General features: G+C 41.5%; 1 protein-coding gene across 1 annotated transcript in view; it reads left to right on the top strand.

Moving 5' to 3' along the window:
• The window catches only part of FAM81B (family with sequence similarity 81, member B), a 149724-nt gene that overhangs the window by 6726 nt on the left and 125358 nt on the right, over window positions 1-17640 (top strand). The window lies entirely within an intron of this gene.

Genomic DNA, 17640 nt, shown 5'->3' with positions numbered 1-17640 from the left:
GAGGTGCAGGATATTCTGTTTTTCATCAAGAAAATATTAATAATGAGATGTCAATACTAATTAATAGGTTAGTACTAGATGCCTTGCTGGAGCCATCTGTGTTTCATTGGGAGCCTAAATGTGCAACTAAGGACTGTGCTTGGTATCACGCCAGGAACTTCTGGAATTTGCTTTAAGAATTGACAGAAACCTTCTGCTTCACTGACTACCGAAATCTATGTCTACTATTTAGTTGTTGTTACAAAGCTCCAGTATCAGAGCTCCAGTATCAGAATGTGTAATCTTCTTCCCGTTATCACCTTCCAAAGAATTTTTAGACAATTTCTCCTGGACAGTATGAACGGCGTAAGTGCAAAAATATAAAACTAATCTACCATAAAAATATATTTTCTGTGCTAAGTTTTATTCTTGAAGAAGAGAATGGGCATTGTCTCATTTTATTAGCTTGTATACTTTCTATTTTCAAAGGGTTTCTCTATGACTGTATGGCTTTTTCTTCATTTCCATAATGATTTCTTCCAAACAATCAGAGAGCCGAATTTGTCATGAGATCTGGGGAAAGGCCAGACCCAAGAGGTTTCAATAATTGAACAGACTGAGCAAAGCTTTGATTCGCTACGATAGCCATTTCTCAGTCTGGAAACCTGAAGAGCAGCTCCTTTTCCTACCCATATAAAAATGCATTTATGACACTTCCCCAGGCTTTTTCCCAAATCTGTGCCGGATTCACAACATCCTTCTAACTGCAAATATTCAAGATGGACTGTTGGAGACAGCATTACATCAAATAGTTGCTTCAGTGTTTTTCAAAGCACAGCCATTGCACAGTGCAGCACATTTTATTCCCTGGAACACTGCAGACCTCCCTGGGGGAGAACAGAGAGTGAAAACTCTCTTCATCTCCTCTACTAAGTAAGACACCCCGTAAAAGCACCATTTTAACAGGCTGTATTTAGGACTGCGTTCTAATTTGTTCTTTGTAAGCAGGAAGGCATACAATTTGTACAAACACTTAATCTCAGGAATAAATGTAGAGATGGCTTTTTGCTTAAGTAAGTCCAAAGCTTATCACACTACATATCATTTACAAAAAGTCTTCTAAACAGGGAAGTGTGTGTACTTGCATCTTTTCTTCAATAGAACTTAGATTTTATTTGGGAAGAAAACAGTCCTGCCTCATGCTCAGCTTTCACCTGCCCTCATGCTCTAATTAGCCAATTAATTTAGCAAAGAAGACTTAGAACATATCAAAGGGCCAGCACAGGCAGTTTGTTTTGTGCTCACATGGCAAGTGTGTATTTACACTTGCAAATGTCAGATTTTGCTTAAGAAACAGACCGAGTATTTTCCACACAAACTAACACAGCAGGATTCTTGCTGAGACGAGCAGTTAGTACGAGATCTAAGTATGACATAGTTCCTACAGCACATAGGAATTTCCTTCACCATGTGGGCTGAACTCAGATCTCGCAGACTAAAGCGCATAGCAACCTCCTGGGCCCTCCAAGTCCTCCTCATCTGCCTTCTGTCCTGGAGGGTACCTGCGCTCAGTCGCTGCCTACTGCTGCTCTTCTGAAGTCAGATGCCAGCACAGACCTTCTCACTTGCCCTGAAAACCTGACACCCATGTCCTGCCCCTGCAACCAGGCTGCCCCGCTACCTCATCCCCTTGGCGCTGTCACAACTCACCCGAGCCTTTCGGCTTTCACCCAGACATCTGCAACGTGCAGGAGGTGGCTGCGATGGCAGGGACTGCCTTTCACAACACCATCACCCCAGAGGAGGCAGACCCCGGCTCACCCGGCGCTCCATGGGGCGCTCCATCCCACAGCTCCACCCCACCGACACTGCCCCGAGGACCAGCCGAGAGGACCACCGGTCCCAGCCCCTTCTGCTGAAGCTCTGCAGGGGGAGGGAAACAGCGGCCCACAACCCGCTCCTCCTTCTCTGTTTTTATCTGTCCCCTCCAGAGTTCTTTACACTTCCATCCTGGGAGAGGAGACCGTAAGTCAGTATTACCTCCCGGAAGGCACACCACTCTGTCAACGGATAACAGAACCAGGATTTCTCTCGCACGCTACTTTTTTCTCCCGTCTTCAAGCCTGATCTGTACAGAACGAGATTGATTCCATTCAACCTGGCACGATGGGAGAGAGCGAGAATTATGAGTAACATGGTGTGACCAAGGGTAGGTAATTCAAGAATACAACTGAGTTAGGTATTTCTTAATTGCGTTTGGCATTCTCACAGAAATCACTTGCCCCCACATGAAACCTGACACTGTTGAGAGCTGTGAGAGAATAGCAATTTTTTCAACAAATAAAATAGAGCTAGAGCTGTCTAAGAAACAATAGAGTGCTAGAAACACTTTAAAGAAGTGCGACCTCTGGCAGGGGGGTTGGACTAGATGATCTCCAAAGGTCCCTTCCAACCCTGACCGTTCTGTGATTCTGTGATTCAGCCAAAGCCACTAACGTGTGCTGTAGCTTTCGTTAAAAAAAAAGAGAATTCAATAAAAATAGGAACGTGTTTCTCAAATGATGATTTTTACGAGATTTTTCAGTAAATAACTCTTGTAGTAAACACATACTGCAACTACCGATACTTAGTACAAACTATGATAACTCACAGTAATAGTCAGTTATTAATGCTCCACTAATGTTAATTAGACCAAGCTCAGAGCACTACTACCGTTTCTCTATTCCTTAGGGCATAAAAGAGGCATATTTGATTTCCCAGCATTTTTCTGCCATTTAAAACTCAAATTAATTTTCCCTGCCCTCTTTTTATTCACACAAAAAGCCGTTTCTGTAAAAGTTAGTCCAAATATCTTCAGATAAAACATAAATGTCCTTCTCCAAATATTATACAAGTGTGAAACTTACAATATTTTCATCAGCCTGAGATGACGGAGAAGTAATGCAAGGCAACCACAGGTAGGATACTGAGAGATCACACTTAACTCCTTGTTTTAACTAGAGCTCATACTGGCCAGTCATGCAAAAATCACCTTAGTGTGACCAGTAACTGCCAGGATACACAGGAAAAAGCACACTAACCGTCTCGAGCTTTGATCGATTACATTTAGGAAAAACCCCAGTGACAGTACTTGTCAAGTATTCCGTTTAAAAAAAATACAAAATAGAGTTAAAGGATTTTCCACCTCTGCACATTCTCCTTGCAGCATAAATTTGTTTGGGAAAAAATCACGATAGCAGTGCAGGTATACAGCAGTAAATCACTACTGAAAGGCGCCGTTTGAACGCTCCCCACTCAACGCACGAGCTGTCACATCTCTCAGAGTTCTGTCACTTGAGCCTCACGTCAGAAGGACACCTCATCTAAGAAAAATACCTTACAAAAACTACCAATTCAGAACACCAAAATGAGTTGTCTACAATCGGGTTTGTTACTTTCAACCACGAGCGATGGGTACAAAGCCAACAGATGCACCTCTCAGACAGTAAGCAGCGCTTCATAAAACAGAGGCAACAGCTGTCTAACTGCTTCCCGAACACCACACAATCCTACGTGTCTCGGTACAGCCATTACTGAGAGTGAAAAGAACAATCGAGGAGAAAGTATTTTGTCTATAACCCAAATAACTCTGAGTATTTCCTTGGATGGGAAATCTGAGTTTATTCCAAAGTTGTGGTGATAGGTAGGAAAGAGGAGACAATGTCTTGATGGATTGACAACAACAACAATAAACCATCTTAATGACCAGTTCCGACCTTTCACGGCGGTCAAATGAAGGGATTAACGGGTTTAGCAATGGATCCAAATAAATCTAAGAAGCTGATAGTCCAGCTTGTCTACACATCACCATCGGTTTGGCATGGACCCACAGCAAGGCTGAAACTGAGAGACAGCTTCCCGTCTAGCAAAAACCCTTCTTACGGTTCCACAGCCTGCAAGGCACAAACTCTTTCTAAGAGAAGCCAGCCTCATGGGTTGGGTCACGTTTTGCAGAACAAAACCAGTTCTGCGTCCAACACCTGTGTGAAAAAAAAGTTCTTCTGTGTTGAATATATTCTATTATGGTCTTCAAGACACTTGAGAACATATATAAAATCACTGAAAAAGCCAAAGGAAAAGGCAAACATATGACCTTAACCCACATCATGTAGGAAGGGAGACCAGAATGACCCTGCCATAATCCAGCACAAGCAGTTCAGAACTTGCCCATGAGCAGGACAACGACAAACCTCTACGACAGGGCACTTGCTTATAACAGTAAAAAAGCAAACAGTTCTCAAACACTCCTTGGCACAAGTCTTTTTGGGTATGTTTATGTGAACTCCAGTAAGGTCAGACACCGCTCAATTAGGTAATGCTGTACTGGGAAACTTTTGGGTATATTTATGTAACCCATTCAGTTTCCCAGTAAAGCATTACCTAATTGAGCGGTGTCTGACTTTACAGGAGGAGTTTTGCCACCATCTTCACCATCCGCTCTGAATATATGTCCAATATAACAATGGATTATCCGGTTCTTAAGGTACAGAACAAAATAATAAGCTGCAAGCTACAAGGTACTAAACTAGCAGTAGCACTAGAGCAGCCTTGTGAATGAAATGGGAAGTTTTCTGTTCTAGGGCTCGCTGTCCTCGTTAGGAGAGAACAAGTGAATTGCATTGACCACAGCGATCTGCTGCAGCCTCTGCTGAGGCAGAAGTCCTGTGGACAAACCTCATCAGGAGTGGCAAAGCATCAGTAAGGGGGAAGAAAAAAAAAAAGAAAAAAAGAGACAGACACTTCTTTCCTCTCCCTGCCCACTGCTTTCTCAGCCCACACTGACTCTGTGCCTTTGAGTGTTAATAGCATTGTACCTGGTAGAGCCATGACACTTTTTTTCAGTTGCTCCTCCCAGGAGCTGCCTCTCCTCCTGACTCAGGGCCGCTGAGGACCACAGCCACCACCTGAACGGCAGGGTAGACCAAGCGTGGCTGCTGCTCTACTGGCACAATTAGCCATTCTCAGGTCTGCTCATCTCCTCTCAAAGGTCAAGCTCACTCAGCTTTGACTATCCACACAGCTGGACTTCAGCCCAGAGGTGGCAAGGAGGTTTCACTGTCGTATACATGCAGAATGCACCTTACAGCGCTACACCTGTGACCAAACAGCACACAGTGACCTCCACCCATCCATCCAACAGCTTGAACCCAAAGAATACAGCCCGTCCTTCCCGTCTGTGTGTGTTCAGTAAGTACCTTGTGCACCACATCTCTAATTTCTCATGCCTCATCATCACCTATTGTGCGCCAATTACGTCCAAACTGGTTAAATGCTGTGTTCAAATGCAAAGTATTGGCTTTAGCCTATATCTTTGGTAACTGTACCATGAAAACCAAACTGTACTGACTCATACGTGCTGTCTCTGAAGGAGAGAAGCCTGGTTACAATCTTGTTGGTGATACTGCTTTCTCCTTCTCCAAGGCAAGGGAAACAAGAAGGAAACAAGAAGAGCTGCCAAGTCTACACATTTCCCAAGGTCTCACCAGAAATAAAGCACTAATCAACCATATCAAGCAGGTTTCCAAAAGGAGCAAACAGAAAAAGGGCACTGTCAATCTGTTCACCACAGACCGACCACGATCTCTGTAAACCCACAGCCATTGTGTTCAATTTCAAAGTTTTCACAGGACACAAATAAGAAGGTTGGCACTGATCCTTTATGAAACGTCTGACACAATTCTTCATTTTCTGGCACTGCAAGAACTAATGGACAGTTGGGTGATAGCCAACAGAGCAGAGAGATCAAAAAAATACCCCACAACAATGTGGTACTGCAAGATAGTGGATGTCTTCTAGCAAATGAAGGATATAGATGAGAAAAAACTCCACATGCTGCAAACATCTTTTAGTCATTTACCAACGACAACAGTACCTTCTCTTTCAGGATGTCCTCTATCTGAAGGAAATGAGTTGTTACACTGACAATCCATCATTCCTGACTTCTTCCTTGGTGACTAACTTTCATAGTCACCAACCTTTACCAGGGAAAGCTTTCAAAGTTGCTTAGATGTTCTACCTAATGCCTGACTCCTCAGCCTCAGCTCTTTTGATTTTTAATTTGCTTCTGTTATACCTTCCACTTTCTTTCACTGATTAGTGCTCCACTTCTAGCCTTTCACCTGTCAGTCTTGCATTTCATAGCATAAGACTGGGTTAAAGGGAAAAAAAAAAAAAAAAGAATTTAATCCATAACTTCCATTATCCTGTATTTTATATATATGCAAAATGCCTGTGCACACTTGACAGCACCTTCAAAACTACAGTATACATGCAAAGTGGTTATAAAGTTTTGTAATGTTTTTTTTTTAGTTCTGAAAATGCAGAAATGAGTGATCTTTTATACTAGTAAACTGAAATTTTGCACTATACATTAGCACATTTAATAATGTCTTTCAAGAGTTTGTTCATGAGCCGCAATACTTTTCATTGAAGGTATAAGACTTTTATATCCTAAGTGACTAAGCAGACAAAGATTGTATATATATATAATACTCTTTAGAAGTACAGTTTAAGTGATGCATCTGTTCCCAGTGACAATCAACCAATAGGTTTGCATCACTCCCTGACCAAAATAGTTCTCAAAAGCGAACGAGTCTCACAGAAGCAATCTGAGTTGTCTGTATTAAGGCCACTTAAAGTATGGAAGAGACAGGTCGAGAAAGGTACTGCCAAAATCCAGAAGATTCACAGGAGTTTATTACATGAAACAGCAGTCTTGGATTACAGGGGTAACAGGCGAAGCACATATTGTTTTCCCAAATGCTACTCAACAAATTCCTTCTGTTGTCTATTCTTTTGTCTGGATAATAAGGAACTATCGATATTAGGAGATTTTAAAGTGAAACATTTTAGTTCCATCTTGTACCATGCTCACAGCACGCAAACTCACTTAATAAAAGAAAGGTTAGTGTCTCTATTATTTAGCCTATCAACCCAGGATTGAATCGGGAACTCATCTTCAAATGTAAATATCGAAATAGTATCACGCACAGCGGAAAAAAAAAAAAAAGCACCATCTATTTCTTTGTAAGAATTACTTATACTATGCACTTTTCTTTTAACAGTAATACTTTCTTAAGATTTCTCATTTCAAACAAGCATATATTTATGTGCACACACACACACTTATTTATATTGGGACACATTTCCCACAACACTGATCTATTTCTCCTGGTTTCCTGTTATTACATACGTTCTAAACAACACAAGCGTTGAGCCGAGAAGGTTAGTATGCGTCTCAGGATTAAAAAATGGTAAAATTTCCAATCTGAGAAAAAGATAATTTGGAAAATTAATCACTGTCCCTTAGATTTACAGAAACAGAAGCTTAACATGGATTCGACAGTTTGCCTCACAGATGGAGAGAGTACACACAGCAGATAACTTAAATAAAGCACACTGAATTACTCCACAACTCCATTTTGTACGGATGAAAGCAGCGACCACGTGAAGAGAGATTCTCTTTGTTCCACAGAACATTGGGGTCACGTGGACGCAATCATCTTGGTCCACCGCAGGTACTCGCCGCCCCCTGACGCAGATGTCCAGCTCTGCAGAGAGTCACAGAGAAGACGATGCTGCAGCCCCTGTGTGGAGGGAAGGGTCTGCTTGACTAAGTCTCAGAGGAAAGGAGAAATCATAGTCTAGAAATATTCTGCATGGATTTCGTTCTGCAGAGTGATAAGAAACAATAGTTATCTCAGCAATTAGAAGTGAATATCCCTCATCGCTATTCTGCATTAGTGAAATCTTAATTTATTACACTGCACTGGCTTCCTCTTAGGGAATAAAAGTCATTACCAAAGCTGTCACTGAGACAACTACTTTGGAGTGCTATCCAAGAGTCTCAGATGTCTGGCAAGAAAATATGTCATATTTTACAACTATCTAAACTTTTATGATACTATTCAGACATAGGATAAAATGCTCTAGAGTTTGGAAAATACTGTACAAATTTTTGCTTTCAGGTTCTTCACACTTATTTCCAATCCCTCCTTTAAGAAGTCTAATCCTTTTCTCCTGTGTGTCAGCAAATGAAGAATAATTTCTCTGAAAACAGACATCTGAAGTGAAAAAGAAAGAAGTCAGAAGTATCAGAGGAGGACTGCCTTCTACTGGGCCTCTAAATCTCATTCCTAAAGTAAAAACGTAACTATAAAAAGCAAGGTGAATCACTGAAATGCTATTGCCATGTAACTTTTAAATGACCAGAATGTTTTGTCAGTCAATACTAAAATATATTTTGAAGTCTGGAGTGTAAAAAAAGATGCACAATAGCTGTTAAACATTGTAAGTTGTTTTTCAGGGGTCTTTTCTTCATGTGCAGCTAAAAATTAGGGTGAGAAAGCTGAACGACTACAGTATGTAATTGCACACCAAGTTCACAAGATCATTGTATTAGAACAAGTAAGAACATGCAAATAAAACCATAAACCTATAGAGCAAAAATTTAATTAATTAAAAAATTAATTAAAAACCTCTGCTGAGACAAACTAATGTGTAAATTTAACTTATGCACACAAATTCATAAGTGCATGTACACATATACACATAATTCACCTGATACTATACTCACTGAGCGGTACCACACAGTTTGACCTTGGTCCCCAACAAACCAACTGCTTTATCACGGCAGTGGATCTGTTCGTTTCTTCCATTAAATCTTGCCTAAACTAAGAGACTTTTCAGGAAGCTACATCCCAACATGTTCCAATTCTACCTCCAAATGGTAGAATAAAACATAATGGGGAGAGTGTAGTTCTGTGCTTTGTTAACTTTTTCCCCCCTTCAATGTTAATTCACTTATATCTTATTAGTCATTCATGTTAAATCACTTATAGCTCTCTCTTACACTCTCAGCTCGATAATACCACCTCGTAAGCCTCTGTAAGCTTTTGGAGCCTCATCTTCACTGTGCTCGGTTCAGATCATTGTTAAGCATCTCAGATCTTGGTTGACAGTCTTCTAGCCAATTTTCTAGCTGCAAGAATGAACAGTAATGATCTTCATACTTCTAATCTGCAGCTGCTCAATTCTTTCATGCTCTTTTCCTGCTTTCTTTCTATTGATACAAACACTTCCTTGAGTTTTAGAAAAGTTTATAGAATAAGACTGAAGAAAAAGCACTCTTTTTCAGGGCATTATTGAATACAATCAGTAGATAAAAAGGAGAAATCAATTATAAGGGAGAGATACTGATTTTCATAATTGCTTTAGATAATCTTTTCTCCTATATGATACGAGTCTGCAGACAATCCTAAATACAGAAAGAAGGAACTTAAGCAGAATTTTTCTTTAAATGAGTCCATTATTTTAGAGGAGTATACAGTGTAGTAAATGACCAACCAGTCTCTAACATTCAAAATGTTCCAGGGAACAGAAAAAAAGCAGGCTCTGTTTCCAATAGCTTTCCATAAATTCCATTAATATTCTCCATAATTTTCCTATATGCCTATGATAAGAAACCACGACTGAAATCTCAGTGAAACAAATTACAGGGGTTTCTTGTACTGGAGAGCAAATGCCAACTCATATGTGCCTGTCAGTGCCCACTAGAGAGAATACTCTTCAAACTTGCTAAACAGGAGAAAACCTTCTCATGAAGCAACTCTTAAATCATTACTATGCTTCTCTCTCTACCCACACTGCATTTAATGCAGTTATTTTAAGTCTCTATGAAAAACCATGAGGAGAGATCATCAAAATTCACAATTACTGCTTTGCTTCACCCACACATTGTGCCTACACTGTACTTCCTCCACTCATCTGAGGACCGACTTCAAAGTCAACGTCCTGATCTTAGATGTTCCAGCAAAGGCTAAGCATTGAGCTATTGGCCAGGACACCTCGAGAGCTGAAATAGTACTTACAGCTTAAGTATAGTGCCATTTTTAACAAACAATGTCAAAACACACACACAGTCGACATAATCTATCACGTAATTCCAGTTATTGTGGTTTTCTACAAGGAAAACTGCCCACACATGTCAAGTCCAAAAAGGTCAACAGAAGACTATACCATGCCAGAAGTCCTGCAAGGACATTAAGTCTCCCTCACTGAACCACAAACGTCAACATTTTAACTATTTCACTGAATTCTGTAATAACTTTCAGCCTACCGTGTCCGCCTATTCATCCCCGCTGCCAAAACGACCAGCTGTACACTTTGCCACCGGCTGTGGCAAGTGACACCAGACATTCGATGCACCCTTGCACCCCCTAAACGGGAAGTTTTGTTCTGGAGAGAGAAAAGGAGAGAATTTTCCCTTGCCGCACCAAAAGCCTCAATCACTGCTTTAATGCCTGAGGCCTCTTACTAAATATAAAGCAAAAGCATGCCATAAATTACAAAATCGTAGTATTATTCACATTTAACTCACCGAGTGCTGGCACACTTTTTCCAGCCAGCCGCACCTCTGTCTCAGAAGAAGGAAGAACTTCACACTGCTTCGATTTTGCTGCCAGGTACCGAAGGGGCTGTGAATAGCGCTGACACGGGATGCTTCCCAACCCCCCCTGCAGACACCGTTTTCAAACGCTCCAATTCAGTACTGTTCTCACGAGCCACAGATGCCCACACAAACTCTGAGAAGTACCCTCCAGTACAAATTCCTTGAGCATTTTATCAAAGTGTTTTGGAGCAATCGTCTTTAAAGTGTTCAAGTTACCGCCATCCACAGTCACATCCAATGAAACTCAAGTCCTGCAACGCGACCAAATCCTCTCAAGTACAGTTTTTCCTCAGCTACCTATTCTTATGCAGTCACAGCGTTTCTTCTGTTACCCAAAACTAATCCATACAGCATTTCATAATCTTTATGATTAATTCTAGACCGCAGAAAAATAAATATTCGATACTTAAAACCTGCATTCCACAGAAGCAGACTTTGCGTAAAAAAACTGTGCCTGGACAGAGAAAAAGGCATAAATTACTCATGAAATAGCAGGAAGCAAAGCAGAACACGCTGACGCAGGTAAATAGGCACTGAATGAAATCAAGTAGTAGTGTTTTAAGTCCTAAAGATCTGTTTGCTTCTAAATTTATAGCCTATCTATAAGGAAGTGCTACACCAAGGCGGTAATGAATTTCTTCTGAATTACTATCTTTTATGTATATCCTTATTAAATTACAGACACATGTCTAAAGGTACTATTATTAAAATTATATTAAAATGCAAGTTATCTCAGAAATTATCCACACTTTACAAATAGGACAACCGACACATACTGCTTAAATACATGGCCAGAAGGGGAACTGTGCGGATGTCAGATGTCAGAAATAGTCGCTTTACCTCTGCCTCCGGCAGCGCACAGCAGAGGGGAAGGTGCCGCGGCCCCACAGTAACCTTCCAGTCAAACCCTAACATCTGACACTGGTACATCCGTACTCCTTGCTTCTCTGGCTCTGACCTATTTGCTCCGCAACGCTCCAGCAGCGCGAAGCGGCTGGAAAGCCGTCAGCCCTGCCGGGGAGGATTCCCCGGGTGGCAGAGAGCCAGCCCTACCGGAGGGGGCAGCGGGGATGGGGCCCCGACACACAGCCGGAGATCAGCTCTGCCCTCGACAAAAGCCAGTCCAGAAATAGACACAGGAGTGCCTTGGTGCCCACGGTGTCACCACCAGCAGCAGCTAACGCCGCGGCACTCCGCTCCTCACGGCTGAGCAGACCCGTCTCCGGGGATGGCCACGCTTCTGCTGAAAGCCACAGATTACTCTTTTTATAAGCCAAATTTAAAATAACGTAAGTATCAAGAGGAGGTAATTACTCACTGAAGCATCAAGGCTCAGCTCTTCACATCTCTTAATTAGCTGCCACTAAAAATATAAAATCCTCATGTGAGAATGACATTCAATATCCCTCAATTCAAGATATTACAGGAGGCCCAATTAAAAAAAAAAAAAGTCAGATCACTGAACCAAATGCACTGCTATCGACAATGGCAACATATGTTCTCTACCACTTAATCTTAGTACTACAAGTTAGAGCGATCCTAAAATTTGAATTAGGAGAATAAATTCATTTGACAAAAAATTAATCAGTGGGATTGAAAACCATTGCAGTAGTCTGAATCAGTCAAGAGCATGAACCAACAACTAGAATATTCATAATTCAAAAATTAAAATAATGTCATCGCTAATTTCAGAATGTGATATTATTATTGTATTTTTACATGAACTAACTTTACATCTCAGCTAAACTGTGCTGAGATTACAGCTCCATTTAAAACAAAAAAGAAACGCTTGAAGTGCATGGTTCTCAAATTAATCGTTTTACCCAAGAACGACTTTTGACTGAGCAAACGGTGCAGGACAGAGAGCTTTTTGCCTTTGGAAAGATATGACTTGCTGAAGAAACTTCAAAAGTGTGCAGTCAAATTTTAGTCTTCATTTCAACTATTATATGGAAAAAGGCAAAGAGTAATTTTCTGTAACATTTATTTCTTCCCTATCTCCATTGCCTGTACCTTTCCAGACAACTTCAACAATTACTGCCTCCGGCTCTGGGGCCCCAAACATGAGAAGGATACGGAGCTGTTGGAGCGGGGCCAGAGGAGACCCTGGATATGCTGGGAGGGCTGGAGCCCCTCTGCTGGGAGGACAGGCTGGGAGAGTTGGGGGGGTTCAGCCTGGAGAAGAGAAGGCGAAAAGGGGGAGAGCTCAGAGCCCCTTCCAGTGCCTAAAGGGGCTCCAGGAGAGCTGGGGGGGACTTTTTACAAGGGCATGGAGTGATGGGATGAGGGGAACGGCTTTAAACTGGGAGAAGGGAGATTTAGATGAAATATTAGGAAGAAATTCTTTATTGTGCGGGTGGTGATCCCCTGGGGTACATCCCTGGAGGTGTTCAAGGCCAGGTTGGACGGGGCTTGGAGCAACCTGGACTGGGGGGAGGTGGCCCTGCCCAGGGCAGGGGGGTGGAACTGGAATGATCTTTAAGGTCCCTTCCAACCTAAGCCACTCTATGATTACAAAATCAGCATTTAAACATAAAATTGTCATAATAACATGCTATAATAATAATAATAATAATAATAATAATAATAATAATAAATGTTTTCTTGGTTTATTTTCCTATTAAGAATTCTGATTTTATTAGACTGTAAAAAGAGTCAGTTAAGTATAAAAGGCAGAAAGCATTATTTGAGCACGAATGTCAGAAAAATCTCTTATATTCGCTGCTGATTGTTCCAAAAGTACAAATCGAATTACACTTGTAATGAAAACATGAAGTCTCCATAGCTCATTTATTCTGTATAGAAACCTGTATCGTTTCTTCAGAAATAAGCTTACCTTGTAAATTATACTGCTAATCCATCAAATTCACACGGTAGAGTAGGTACAGTTTTATATTCATTAGGGATTCACTTATAAAACTGACAATCTGGCACAGTTTGTACTCAGCATAACAGGACAAGTTGGAATAAAAATTGAATCATACAGAGAGACAAGTTCAAGTCGGTGAAGACGAAGAATACTGACAGCACAGCAATAAAAGGACACTCGATTTTTTCACTATCTGGCTTATAACTCACCAAGCTCAGCTATTTTGTTTCAGCAGAGGTGTCTTCGGGATTATGCACTGAAATGAAACTTAAAGTGTTGCTGCCATAAACATTTAAATGGCGATGGTCACAATTCTGGAGTGCTTGGGTTCCAACAGAAATTTCAGCATACCTTGACAGACTCCTTGGGAACAAAATGCTTGCTTCAGGACTCACCACGGTACAACGAAGTGCAAGAATAAGGCCACAATAAGGAAGGTTGTTCCACTACAGGCAAAGAGGAGGGCAGAAAAGGAAGCAATGCTGCAAAGTCAGGCACATGGATGCATTTGGAAATGTAACTGGCAGCCCAGAACCGAACTTTTTCAGTTGAACACCTCCAGATACACACAGAGAACAGATTAGTTTGGAGTTTCAACTAGACAGGAAATTCTGCCCTCTCCCAACAATGGAGACAAGGCCATTGAGAAGGAGTTTGTGTGCTGCTCTTAGAAGAAACTTTCAAAGTTTTATTTTGGTTTGAACTGATTTTTGAGCCCCTGTGTACAGTATTACCTGTCTGTTCAGAAGGATCACATTGTAAGGTCCTGCACTGCCTTTGCGGATTCAGCTACACCTTTCATCTTACGTATTTTTGGATGGTTGCTTTATCTTCCCTTTTTTTTTAAAAAAAAAAAAAAAAAAAAAAGCTGACTTCAGGAAGTGTAAGTGTAAGGGAACCTAACTAATTTGTCTCTCATTCTCTCACTCTCTCCAAAACTTAACATGTTTAACATTTATACAAAGTCAGATATACCGCCTAGAAAGAGAATATAAAACCAGCATGTACAATATTGTGGACAGGGAAAAAACACAGCACTATTATAATGTGGAATAATCACGACTAATAAATTATGTGCATCTTCAATATTCTGTAAGTGAGTAATGTCATATGCCTTAAGAAGACATACTTGTTCAGAAAAGTCAGTCTGCTAATCATCAGATTGGTCCTATTAACTCAAAACCATCATTTGCTGAATTTGAACATACTATTCATTCCACCACTGATGTGATGCAAAACACGCAAAAATGTGATGAACCACTACACAGGAGACACATTCAGGACCGTTTATCCACCTGAAACATCAATTAAAGCTCCCTTCAGGAGATCACTGACTGAGGAAAACTAAACAACCAATCAAAAAACAGCTTCTCCCAAACACAGGCACAAAGCGAAACAAAACAAAACAGCGCTCATTTAGAGGACATTTGTATCTGCTCCCATCCCTCAGACGCAGGCATGAGCTTGTCAGTTCCTCGGTTCCTTGTCAGTAGTTTCAGGAACTGCTCAAACGAAGAGATTTTTGAGCTGCTTCTAAGAAAAACAGGCCTCCAAAAATGGCTTATTTATCAAGGTCTCGGTCTCAAAGGGACACAGAATAGATCAACCCCTGTGGTAGCCATGATTGCTTTTCCTCCTCTCCTGCTTAAGCTTTTCACCAATTATCTTCTAGTACATTATCCAAACTCTTCATCACCTTTTTGCACTTTCCTACTCCTCAAGACTGTCCAGAAGCTTTCTTGCTTTATTTTTCTGGCTTCGTTTTCCACCAGAAAGCAGACACATCCAACCATACAAAACACAGTGTCAACTATAAGAATGTTCAAACCCGAATATGAGATGCTGATCTGATTCTTTTCCCTTCAAATAAAAGTAGGCAAACACCCTTCACCTCACTTTCCATATGAAGTCCCTCGGTCCTCTCCATCTTAATTATGTACTTGTACTCTCCATGTCATCCGGTTCTGATTAAACGAAAAACCTTGCTGAGATTTCCAAGACTGACCCATAAAGACAGAGGAAAATGAAAACGAGTCGTGCATATTCACTGACCTCACAAAGGTCTGCTCTCATTTTCAAATCTTTCCTTCCCATTGCATTTCCATAGATGCCTTCAAGATGTTCTTCCCTAGGAACACCCAATCGAGTCTTCCTCAACAGCAGCCATACAACACGAGTAGTTGTCTAATAAACTTTGTTGTTAAAACAGAAAAAAAGGAAATGAAAAATATCCTTTATTGCTTTAGATGCATTTCTTTCATTAACGCGAAGTGAAAGAGCTCAGAAAAGCCACTGCCTTTCAGTATGGATGCTCTGCCTGGCATTATTCGTTACTGTCAACTTCGCTTTACCACAGGACACTTAACCTTAAATAGTGCAGTATAAGACATGCACAAAAATACACCTAATACAAAGACAGATAACTAACTCAAGACTATCTACATTCTCAAACTCACCATATTGAGGTCCTGTGTTTTTCTCATTTATTTCTCATGGGCGAAGGCTGATATGGCAAATAGGTTAAGCCTCGGATTCAGGGAGTACACAATCAAGCACATCCTCTGTGTGACATAACAAAATAAATACGTTCTCTGAAAGAGTGATTCTGAGTGCTTTCAAAGAACATTATGGAAGACGATGTGAGCAGCATCATAAGGACTATGGCAGGAATCCTCACATCAACCATGCACATCATGGATGTCCTCCAGCAGGGGAAACATTAACCCCGTTTGCTCTTCCCTGCTCCCAAACTGGCAGGAACGAGGAAAAAGAGACGGAGATGTGGCAGGGCACTACACAGAAGCACAAGTGCTTCAAGACCAGACTGCTACCCCCACACCAAAAACACCTGGCTCAGGAGCATACTTGCATTCTGGGCTTTTTCAGAAAATTCATGGACAAGTCATGATGACTATTTTTAGTAATTTTTAATAAATTTTAATTTGTAGTAAAAGTTGTAGTAGATATAAATAGAAAGGCAAGGAATTTAAATATAAGTACGATTTTACTTTACAAAAAGGAGAAGAGTTCCCTGGCAGGAAGTCTATTCTAGAATATTTTCTAATAAACCAATCTTGGCAAATTACAGTATTTAAGAAATAGTTTACAATATATCTTGGAGTGTAGCTTTTTAGACAGTTTCTCCAGAATAGATTCCTATGAAAAACATGTAAATAGCTGTACATTTTTTAACCCTTTTTAAGCCATAAAACAGATGAGACAAGAGACTAGTCTCCATGGGCAGAGTGGCCAAATCCAGGAGGCAACATAAGCGCTGCTGCTTTGCAGTGCTGCTCCGCAGCATTTCTGCCATAATCTGGCAGTGAAATACAACATTCGCTAAACTATACAATATCTAAAAGCAACAATATAATCACAGCAGAAAAATATCTTTTGCAGAAGTATGTGTATTGATTTTGTTCCATCCTGTAGCGTGATCTGGAAAACGATGGAAGAGCTGCGACCGGCAGGAAGAGGCAGGGTCACTGGCCTCAAGCAGCAGAAACTTTTAGCAAAAGAGAGGAACGGCTCACAGGACAACTACATCACTCTCTTCTCACTGTTTAAGAGTTTAATCCTTCTGAAAGCAGTGTATCCTTCATACCGGATGGATGCTGTGTTCTATAAAAGGGATTACCATCAGGTATTATTTGCCATGTAGCTATGAATAAATCCTAAATAACAATGCCCTCTCCAGTTTTGTACTTCATGATGAGCACATCCGACCTGTGCATCTCACTTGTTCTACTTATTTCTACTTTATTCTACTCCAAATTCAATTCATCTCCTAGCTGACGTGAACGATGACGTTATCAGGAGAAAGCAAACCATAACAATAGATACGGCCAGTTCAGAATAATACAATTTGACAAAAGCTCGGTCTGACCCACTGGATCGCTGCCTCTGAAAGTGCCGTCCCTCAGCCACGTCAGAGACATTCCTGGCTTCTCCACACAGACACAGGAGAGAAAAGGAGACACGTCTGACTTCCGAGCCACCCTCGGAAGAGGGGCAGGCACCCCCAGCCACTCTCCGAGGTGACCTGGGTAGGAAGCAGAGCGCGGGGCTCCCAGGCTGCCTGCGCCTTCGGCAGCCTTCTCCGGGACAGCAGCACGGAGCCCACGGGCTGAGCACCATCACAGAACCACAGCATCCCAGACTGGTGGGGCTGGAAGGTCCCTCTGGAGCTCCCCCATCCCACCCCCCACCAGAGCAGGGGCACCTCCAGCAGTGGCACAGGACGGCGTCCAGGCGGGTTTGGGATGGCTCCAGAGGGGGAGACTCCCCCACCTCTCTGGGCAGC

This window comes from Charadrius vociferus, unplaced genomic scaffold (genome assembly GCF_000708025.1).
Source record: "Charadrius vociferus isolate BGI_N301 unplaced genomic scaffold, ASM70802v2 scaffold744, whole genome shotgun sequence".
Lineage (NCBI taxonomy): Eukaryota > Metazoa > Chordata > Aves > Charadriiformes > Charadriidae > Charadrius > Charadrius vociferus.
Note: the sequence above shows the minus strand (reverse complement) of the source record. Positions and strands in the feature narration are given on the sequence as shown.